The following is an 11,205-nucleotide window of genomic DNA, read 5'->3' as shown; positions in this document are numbered from 1 at the left end:
CTAAGGCATGACTCCCTTTCAAGACATGGGAATACCACAGAAAGGCTGGCATATACAAATAATGGGGGGGGGGAGACACTGTTTCAGGTTACTGACAGAAGAGCATACATCCTGCCAACCAATGTGACAAAACTGATAGAAACTACAGTTTAACATATTAAAAAAACATCAACCACAGGTCAAAAACAGCATCATTATGCCAGTTTTACCCATGCACAAAAGAACATTAGGAAACAGTCTTATCTTAATAATGTGTGGATATGGTATAACATATCAGTCATAGCTTTTCCATCTACCAAGGTAAGAATTCTGGCTGGAATTACAATAGTTGAGCCAGTGGTATGAAGCAAAGCAATATTCTAAGAATTACGGTTCTGAATTCTATGGAGATGACAATAATGTTTGAAGATAACAACTGGAATAAAAGAAAATTATTTTTGGTAAAAATCTAACAAAAACAGAGCAGGTTTCTCTAAGAGTTACACTTGAATATGAAGCTGGAAAATGTTTTCCATTTATTTGAAAGTGAATCAGTTTTCTGCAACAAACCCAAACCCAGTTGTTCTGAGGATACTTGAAGAGTAATTTATGAAACTGTATTCCCTTTGCACAACATGCTATCAAATGTACAAAAGATCTTCCCAGAGAAAAAGGCTTGATTCCCGAGAGAGACAAAATCCTCATCCTGCAATATGGTGTTGATCAAAAACCCCAAATCCTTAAGTGAACCCTGAACAGAAGCCTAGAATCTGTCTCTCTCCTTTCTTTAATTTTCCAAAGTCGATTGAAAACAGCCCCAACATATAAAGTACTGGGTGGAAAGCACATGAAGAGTGTAATTGTGTTTATCTATCTACAGATATAGCGTCCCCTTCCCCACACTATATATACACACACACACAAACACACGCACGCACTCATGGGTGGTGGGGGGGGGCAGCTCAGCTTTCAATCTCCACCCACCCATGGCAGTCAAACGAATGACTTCATGCTCAGAGCCTCTCGCTCTCCTAATCCTGCACTGTAAAATCCTACAGTCATTCTTCCATGCAGGGTCTCACTAGGAGGAAGCCGACTCTCTCCCTCCGCATCAACTCTTATCTCATGATGAAAAAGCAAGGATGCCCAAGTTATGCTTCCCCAGCCAATGGAAGCGCTCCCTGAGCCTCACATGACTATGTTTCCCCCTGTCTTTCACATGGGCAGTATTTTAGTTCTTCAGTTCAGGACTGCAGCGAGAACAGCCTGCACGGTGGCAACGGGGAATGGCTGGGCGCAAGTGACTGACTTCCGAGTGACTTTGCGAAGACTTCGCCTTCGTTTCTTCAGGCGTCCCCCCCCCCAAAAAAACCCACCAAACCAAAACCCTCTGGGATTCTGCATCTTTGGTATTCTCACTGCAGACGCAACACAAGCTGGAAAGGAGGACGGAGTGACTTGCTCAGAAACAGCGGCCGGAAAACGGGTGAGTACTTTTGCTCTATTATTCATCAGTGGGAAAGACAGTTTTTGCCTTGTCCATGTGTCAAATGTTTAAAGCCTCCCTCCCTCCCTCCCTCCCGCTGCCCACGCCCTTCCCCCCTCCTCTTGGACAGGTTGGACATTCTTCTGGACACCACTTGAGTCTTGCCAGAATATTTCCTGTGCATTTCAATAAAACACCCAACTAAAAAAAAAACCCAAGAGTTCTCCCTTGGGGCAATGTCTGCAAAGCCACGCTGGCTGCTTTTTATCACAGTCCTGCTTTGTTCATAAGAAAAACGTGGGGGGGGGGGGCTTCCTCGCATGCATGTCATTTGTTTTGTATTTGTATTCTGTGTCTCATCAGGTCTGATCTGTAGTGGGGGGGGGGGAAGAGAATAAAGACAAACTTTGCCAACTCAGCTGTTAAGGACATGCCCCACTTTACAGACATCTGACAGTTATTATAATTAGTTGGGTGGGGGGAGAGCCAGGAAAGACACTTTGGAGTAAACACCTCATCGATCGGGAACAATGTGCTAAGGCAGGATACTGTCCCAGTCGTTGTCATGTCCCCCCCCCTCGCCCCGCCAGTTCCCCTCCCCTTCTTATGAAAAGACGGGTGAGAAATATACATCTATGATGCGTATAGCATTACTGAATAAGTGCTTGGATAATATTGAAGTCCAGAACAATTTCAGCCTGAGGAAAGGGGTTATTTTCAAGATCCTGGAATCCTGCCTTTGATTTCGAATTTGCTCCAATTCCCAACGGCTTTAAGGAAGGGGTGTGGAACTCCTCGTAGCCTAAGATCAGGAGAAGGGAAGGGCAGGAATAATAAGACATTCATAAGGAGCCTCGCAGACGTTTTACATACCCGATCACGAGAGATCCAAGTTGCTTTGCTGTGTTAGATTTATGAGTTCTCCGGCAGAAGCAACAGACAAAGCGCAGGGTGGGTTCCACCCCCCCCCCCCCCGCCTTCACCCCTCCTTGCCTAGAAAAGAAAATGAATTCAAGAGTCTTGAAACACAGTAACACACTTTGATTTACAGCTTATGTTCTCATAAAGAATCCTCGCCAGGCATTAGGGCAGGAAAATGCAATCCTTTATGAGAAAGTTGCATTCTGAAACTAGCTTCACGGGGGAGCGGTTTGGGAGTGAGGGGGGGAGGCGGGAGGGTGGGCGAGGACAATAGAAACCTGATTCAGACTCTGCTAAGGCAGGGTCTGTAAGAAAGTGCAAGATGAAGAACTGTTTCAAGCTTTTGCCTTCCTTAAAAAAAAAAAAACCCTTGAGCAAATATGAATTTTAATAAAAGAAAATGCTCAAGAGACTCCCAGACGGTCCTCATTACAGCTTGAAATAAATCTTTGTGGGCAGAGCTTTGCTTGCCGTGGCTGTCGGGAACTGAACCCGAGGAATGTGCTTTTCAAAAGGAGGATTCGACATAAATTACCTCATAATCTTTTTTTTTAAGGCAATAGTCTTATTTTGTCCTCTTCTTTGTCTGCGGCTCTGTTATCCACACCTCCCCCAACCACCGCCCACTGTGAGTTGAGACACCTGAAGGCCAGACATAATGATCAACAGAGCGCTTACTCCAGCCTGTCTGGAATCCAGCCAGGTCCCCCCCCCCACCCTCTTCTCCAATCAAGGAGCCTGCACGCAAAGCACGGCAAGCTGATTCTTCAACTGCATGTAGATGAAGGGTGGAAGCCTTAACCATACTGTGGCAAGTCCCCGCCAAACAATATACCCTTTCTCTAGCTAGGGAGCGACCTGTTTTAGCACGTGCATTTCTCCCAGAAGCAGGGGCAGAGAGTTCTACTGCATGCTTTTGCTATCAGCATGCACTCACTGCCTCTTCCTCAGAACATTTTTCTTGGCTAATAACTTTGTAAGGTTTCATGCACCGCTGTCTTTTCATACACTATGTCAGATCCCTGCCCAATGTCCACAGAGAACACGTACCACACAGAAAGGCACTGTGGTGCACAAGTTTACACATAGACACATACTTCTGCACAGGCACTATATGCAGAATAGAACTTATTTGTCAGCATAGAGGTGCTGGTGCACAGCTTGGGGAAAGGGCGGCTTAGTGAGGTGCCAACATTTTTGTAAAGTTGGACTTCTGCACACAACGCTTCTTTCTTCGACCCATCGAGTTGCACACCTTATTTTAATGTAGGTGGGCTTAAGGCAAACAACGAAAGGCACAGAGTCTTTACAATAACATTTGTGGAAACCAAAGTTCAAAGCAAATTTGGAAAGGGTCTGCTTCAGTGAGCTATCTATAGCAGCATTTTGCAACTTGTGGGTCCCAACCGCAAAATGGCCATGAAGCCTGTGAAAATAGGTTGCAATTTGATTGATTTGTGCACGCTGGGGTTTTTTAAGTGGGTCGGCATACCAATAAATTTGGACTTGTGGGTCACCATTCCACAAAAAGATTGGGAAGTTTACAGACTAACAACATTTAAGCAGGGTTAGCAAATCTCAACCTTGCCAAATTTCTTGGGAACTTATCAACAATGTTTATACAATTAGAATAATTTCTTAGGGGAAATTCACACCCCTCTTATTCAAAAGATTCATACTCTATAGATCCAGCAACACACAGCAGCTACTGGAGTTGTATAAAAGTAGACCTCTAAATGTGACTATAAGAATGTGTTTACATCTACAGTTATGGAGAAAAAAATGCTATGAAGAAGGGCAAAATATAATTCCAATATTTTTTAACGGCAGAATGGTTATAATTATGCTTGGTATTTTAAGTTGATGTTAATTATGTTCATTTCCTATTTACTGTTTCGCAATAATGGTTCAAACAGCGTGATTCTTAAAACTTGTTTGCCTTCAGGCATTTAAATGAGAGTGAAAGGGAATTGACAATTTCCACTTATTTTGCAAAGGGCCATCTATTTGCATGTTTCCCAATATGTTGTGTGGTCTTTTGGATTGGTATTCGGGTGTTGTCCATCAGTTTTGCAATGCACAATGAGGCACATGTCTGATAATGTTCGCTGTGCCAGTGGAAGGGAAATTCTTTAGTTCCTCCTTTGATATGAATGAAGTTTTTCATTGAAGCTAGCAGCATTAGTGCAAGAGATCAGTACAGAAGCTTATACGGCTGTTCTAAAGTGTGCGCACACATTACAGTTGCCACTGTTGTTTTCATAATCACTGTCATTGGTCCAGTGTAATTGCTTCTTAACCTGCTTTAATTGCTTTTTATTCAAGCAAATAAGGAATTGCTAGCAACCACAGAAGTATTTATCCCTTACAATGACCAACTAGACACATGGTTTCTCACAGATATGTATACGCATTTTTTAAACTTAATGACTTCGCAATCACACCTGGCTTAAAATTCTACCTCTAAAGGATGTCTGTTCAAGGGTAAATTGCATATCGGCAGCCTACCAGACATTCATCGCCAGGCACAGATGAACAAAAGTGGTAACTGAATGGTGGTTAGAGGTCTTGTGATCAAATGTAAGACTTTCAAAACACCCCATAGGAGACTTTGCATTACTAGACAAAATAACCATGTGACCTAACTGGTTTTGAAAATATGCCATCCATGATAGGCACCAAAACACAAAACTGAAAGTCTCTAATCACTCGTTAGCAAGGAAGCCATGCATCAGCCAGCACTTCTGTGATCCAGAAGGGAGGCTGGCATGCAAAAACTATCTAGCACATGTGCAGCGCAAGCAGTGCTTCCTATCTACAGTGGTACCATAGGTCCCTCCAAGCCCTCTATAATTAGCTGGATGCCGTATTTGATACAGATGGGAGATAAGAATTCTTAACGAAAGCCAGTAGTTGTTGCATGTAACTAGTTGAGTACAGCCATAAAATTATCATATTATACAGACTTTTAAGATAATGAGTTGGATCCTAGGACACTCTATTTCTAAAGGCGGTGAAGGAGTTCACCTGCTTCTATCACAGCGAGCCTCAGCAGAAATGAACTAGAAGATCCATCCCAATGAATTTGTTTTGAATAAAGTCATTCTGATGTTTGCAATCCTAAACATACCTTCTTAGGAGAAAGCCTCACTCCTTAGTAAACAGGGATAAAATTGGACTTTTAATTCAGGGGTCCAAGAATGCTAAGAATTTTTAAGGACTTTGAAGCACAGACCTATTCCTGAATCAGTTTAGAAAAGATAATACAACTCTGTGTCACAGTCAGCTTCTGTTGTGGCCACAATCAATTCCTTCTGCTCTGTATCGTCTTCTGAAAAAAAACAGGGACCTCTAATCAATAGTTATTCTGGTGGTGATGGAAAGTGCCATTGAGTCAATCTGGTATATATTTTATCTGAAATATGCCTATTTAAATTTTCCACCAAAAATGCGGTAAACATAGCATATCACAGTAAGTCAGAATTGCTTGTAAATTTCTGGGACAAGATTCTACAGCTGTTCATCTTTGGAAATTCTGCATCCTCTGGCACAGAAATTTGATTCCTTGAAATTCTAGTATGATAAAAGAAAACTTTCTAGCCCTCATTACATGGTAAATAAGTTTTAAAAGGTCCATCCATGATCTGCAAAAGGATCCAGTATATAACATTAGTACTCTTCCGTGGATCTGTATGTGCACATATATCCCAATCACGTTTCCCCTATACAGAAACCTCTACTATCCCTCCCTTAGGACCAAGCAAGCTCATCCGCTGTCTTAACATCAATATTTACAACAGCCATGCTGTAAAGTGTGGAAATGTACTTTTAGAAATATCCGGAGACAAGCAGTGGAAATGTAATGCAGCTGTATCTATCTCCCTTTTGTACGACTCCCTCATATTTATCGAATGTATAATTCTTTATACATTAAAATATTGGCTGCTGCACATACCCATGTGCACGAGGGAAACACAAAGCCTGAATCAGTCTTTGCTTATATTTCTCTTTCTCCAATTATTCTCAGTGGACATTTGGGAGGAGCACATCACCACTGATGTTCCACTTCTATCGCAACTCTTTCCTCTATGTCTCCACACACACACATGCATACACACACACACACACACAGAGGAATCTGCATCCACCATACAGCATCTTCCATGTCTGTGCTTGAAGTAGACAGAAAACCTGCCCCCTCCACCCCATAAAATGGGCACCATCCTGATTGTTTGTGCGATCTTACAAATGGGCCAAGATTCACTATGCAAGAAGCCATGAACTTCTGCTACCCGCCTGCTTTCCCCATCTCCCTCTCCCAGCGCTTCCATCACTAGGGGCCATCTGAAACCACAAATTCAATCAGGTCTCCTTCCCCATAGACCAGGATTTCAAGCGAGTCGGCAGGCATTGACGGACTGGAAAAGCCAACTCTAAAGAAACTGAGTATTAACACCTTTCTTGGAGGGACTTCCTTTTTGCACTTTAGCTAGAAGAGAAATCTTAGGAAGCACATGAAAAGCATTAGAAATGTTTAAAGATACCTCCACGGTGCACTCTGCCAGGGACAGCAGCTAGAAAACAGGAAGTACAACATCATTAGGACAGGAATCCTTAAATATCTGCAGCTAACTGCGAGGCTTTGGTTCTACGAGGATTGTTTGAGTGTGCTTGGAGGTAAATCACCCATGGTGAGCCTGTAACCTTGCTTCTTGCCTAGTGGAAGCCGGAAAAGAGACTGACTCCTTCTTGGTCAAAAATGCTTGCAAACATGAGGCTCCTCACTGATTGCTCACAGATCTGTTGGCATGGCGGAGCAGCAGTATCTGGTGAGCTCTGATTTGACCAGATACTTAATTAGGTACTTAGTTATTTTTACATACTTTTCTACATTAAAAGCTACTGTACAGGGACAAATGACCACAAGAATGTGTGATTCGTAAGCAAGCTGCTAAAGCACATGTGATGTTCAGTTGTATATGATTCATCAGTGACACTTCTTGTGTTTTAAAAAAATGCAGACATGGAGGTTGCAATCTAAAGCAGAAGATTGGTGCAAAAGATGTGGGGAGAAGGGTTTTTAATCTTTTCCTTGCCTTCGCAGTTGTTTCCCGATTATCACAAAGGAAATGACATGGAGTATCCATTTGTTCCCCATAGATGGGGTAAGAAAAAAAAGCTGCTGGGGGGAGTAATGGGAAAATATCTGCAAGGAAAGGGTTAAGAAACCATCTACTCAAAACCAAACTATACAACACGGGGAAATGGATTCACATACTGAATGTACATCTGGACCACTATCATTATCACATTTAATTTCAGTGGATCCACGATCCTTCAGACATTTCCTGTACATCTGTACTTCCTCCTCTGGGAACTAGGGTTTTCACCCCTTATATAACTGCTGACATTTGTGCAGTTGCAGCAACAGTGTACCAGCACCCCCCCCAAAAAAAGCCCGTAAAAACAAAGAGACATGGTAGTGTAAGAGAGCTGAATTCTACTGTCATGAAGGATCTAAGGCTTTCACTTCTGCTCAAAGCAGTTAGCAAACAGGCACACAGGTGAAAAGGAACAAATTTACTTTCAGTGCTTTATAAAGTTCCAGTAAGTTAGAAGGAGAAGGACAATAGCTGGGACGAGAGACAGAGCGCTCTGCACAAACACTTCTCTGTTGATACCAGCTTTTCCTTGACACTAATGGAAGTGGTGTGGATTGGAGTGTAGGCATCTGGTTTCCTGGGAGAACCTACTCACTGTAAATTGTGCTCGGGGCACAGTCAATCAGTTTCCAGGCTGTTTTGCATACAGGCATCTTTGCCATGTTAAAAATTTGTAAGACACCCTTAGCAAGCGTGAGCAGAAATCGCTCAGAACCATTTTTAGACTGTTTAAAGGACTGCTTGTGTTGCCACTGCCTTTACCAAGCCTGCGGTTGGCTCCTGCAAAAGTACAAAATCAAACCCAGCAAGCAACATGGAGAAACAAACTCATGCATATATAGATAGGAAAGGAGCTGCACGCTGCATTTTTCCAGTTAAAAAAAATGTTCAGTGGAATCTGACTGTAAACAGATTCTCTTTAATTCTGGCAAACTGTGCAAAAAAAAATCAAGACTTCTGTCTGAGATTCAATGACTTTCTGTACAGTAGAACTGAACCAGATGGCCACGTGCTCTTTTCTTATTTAGATGAGAGTTTTCCTTTCAATAACATCTTTCTTCCTGACCTGCTTAAAAATTCCAGCGAATGAAATCAGCACAGGATTTTCAATTCTAATTGACCATGTGCAGGGGAAAGGCCGGTGGAGAAATCAGTAGAGCCATTGTGAGACCCACTACATCAATCTCGCCTTTGTCTTACACCCTTGCTTGCCAGAACTGGAATAATTGGGAATATTTGATTTACATGAGTTGGAATGGAACTGCTATGCTAAATGTTTTTAAGAGCAGGATTGTGTGCGTGTGTGTGTGGGGCGGGGAAAAGATGTAGGAGTCTTCCTCCTCTTCCTCCTCCTCTGAGCAATATCAATTGCCATCCCTTGCACAGGAAAGTAGGTTCTTATTGATATCAGCAAGGAAGAGAATAAGTTATAACATGCTTGGTTACTTGCTACTGTTAACCCAAGGGTAAGCATGCTAGTAGGTAAGTGTCCGAGGTAGGCCAGTTGTAACTGTAAGAGTATTGTAGTGAGCCGCCATAACACACCCAGCACTTTCTGGCTGTACCTTGCAATAGCCTAGAGAGGCATTATAGGCGCGACTAATACCTACAGTGCTGCTGGTATTTTGAAAGGGCTGCTGAGCAAAGGCTGCAGCAGAAAAAAAAAAGTCCATGAAAATGAAAGGTGTTAAAACATCAGTATTTAATAACTGCCCCCATATTAAAACCGTGAGCACATTGCAGCCAGATTTAAATATATTTAAATCCCACTGATTTCAACACTCAGGATTTAAATATGTGCTTAACATTCCCATTGAAACTCAGTGGAACTTAATTTTTGGCTGACTTGGCCCCCAAATACTATATCCCTCATCTCTTTAATTTAGAAGCAAGCTGCTGTGATGGGATATTTGTTTCAGGATCAATTCCAATAATTCCAAAAATAGCTTAAATGGGGTATACACTGAACTTCCTTAAAGGATAGGGTTGCCAGCTCTGGGTTTGGAAAAACCTGGAGATTTTGGGGGTGGGTGGGATTTGGGACAGTACAGTATAGTGGAGTCCCCCTTCCAAAGCAGCCATTTCCTCCAGATGAATTGATCTCTGTTGCCTGCAGATGAGTTGTAAAACCCAGGGGCTTCCCAAATCCCACCTGGGTACCGGCATCCCTAAGGAGGAGGTATTCTGATCACTATGAACAAATGTATTTAAGTTTTCATGCCAGAGAGCAGCACTGTGTACATTAAACAAGCTCAGAAGTAACTGAATCACAACATTCCCTTGACTCCAGTTACTCAGGCGTTCTTCAATAGTAATACATGTACGTGTGAACACATTGAACGTGTACCTATGCCAGGAAGTCACAATTAGCTGTGGGTTCCTCACACATGGGCACAGTAAAATGGGTTTAATGGACAAGAATTCTAGCCATCTCTTCTCAGTGTTTCCTAATCAGGTACCTCATAGGCTTATTGGAGACTGCTCAATGATAAGATAAGTCATCAGTGAATGGATCTTTCTCAAAAGGTCAGTGGACCCACCACTCTTAATTTGCAGTACAGAACTGCCTTGGGTATATCTGAAGCTGTGCATGCTGGATGTATGAGGTTCAGAAGATTTGAACAATCAATCCATAAACCCAGTACATACTCTAGAAAATATTCAGAACAATCAGCGAGGCGCCGTTCCTTCAACAGATAAACAAATGGGGAAAGGATCTTAAATCTGAAAGCAAATGACATAACCCAACGTCTCCTATAGTAGACAAATCAGAAGGGTTCCTGAAACACAATAGGCAGAGAAATTTGCTTGTTTGCCATGAGCAATGAGATGCACACATTTTATGAATTGATTCATACAATTTGGAGAACCCTAGTCAAATTCACAGATAAAACCACACCTGGCGGCAAGGGGTCATAAAGATTGTTATTGCACTCTGATATTTTTAAATTCCATGTATCCTCATTAAATTCCATGTATCCTCATCAGCAGCACCAGTAACAATTTGATTCACTTTCTTGCCTTGTAGCCTTCTGAATCTTACAATCTTAAAACAAACACGCATGATGCCAAATGCATTTTATTAATGCTGACCCAAGCTCTTCTAATTGTTGATAGCAGTTGCCTATACTATCTGAAGGACATTCTTGAGCATGTTCTTTGTCACTTACATTATACAGTGCTTCACTTGCACCCTCAAATATACTATGGTCTCAAGTGGCCACTTTGGTGGCATATGCACTTGGCAGTTGGTTTGAAAGACATTGCTCCTGCACTAGCAGAATAGACAATGCTATACTTCTTACATACTTGAAGGTTTGGTAGAGGCATGTGAGCAGAACAAGAAGAATCTTTAAATTGTACAAATACACCATTAGGAGATGATCCATCCACAAAGACATAAAAGAACTAATACACAGGATAAAACTATGAGCGTCTGTGGGCGAGAGTGTAATCAGTCTGGCAATTTTGGTAGCCACATTCCAATTCTTGCACACTAGATAAAGGACCGACCCAACTCACACATTCTAACCCCAACACAACGTTTGGATTCAGAACAGCAATGCCCTGGGATTTTTGAGAGGCATTTCAGAGTGCAGGGTGCTCTATAAGGCAGAAATCCTTGCATCTGCAGAAACACCGTTCTGGATAAAAATA

The 11,205-nt window shown here is 42.2% G+C and overlaps 1 long non-coding RNA gene across 1 annotated transcript in view; it reads left to right on the top strand.

Moving 5' to 3' along the window:
• Positions 1-1,042: 1,042 nt before the first annotated feature.
• Positions 1,043-11,205, top strand: part of LOC143835327 (uncharacterized) — a 91,857-nt gene continuing 81,694 nt past the window's right edge. Inside the window, exon 1 of the long non-coding RNA XR_013230095.1 lies at positions 1,043-1,465. This is a non-coding gene — a long non-coding RNA (uncharacterized LOC143835327). The remainder of the gene's footprint in view (positions 1,466-11,205) is intronic.

The sequence above is a fragment of the Paroedura picta genome, chromosome 4, assembly GCF_049243985.1.
Source record: "Paroedura picta isolate Pp20150507F chromosome 4, Ppicta_v3.0, whole genome shotgun sequence".
NCBI classification, from domain to species: Eukaryota; Metazoa; Chordata; class Lepidosauria; order Squamata; family Gekkonidae; genus Paroedura; species Paroedura picta.
This window is presented reverse-complemented; position numbering and strand designations above follow the sequence as displayed.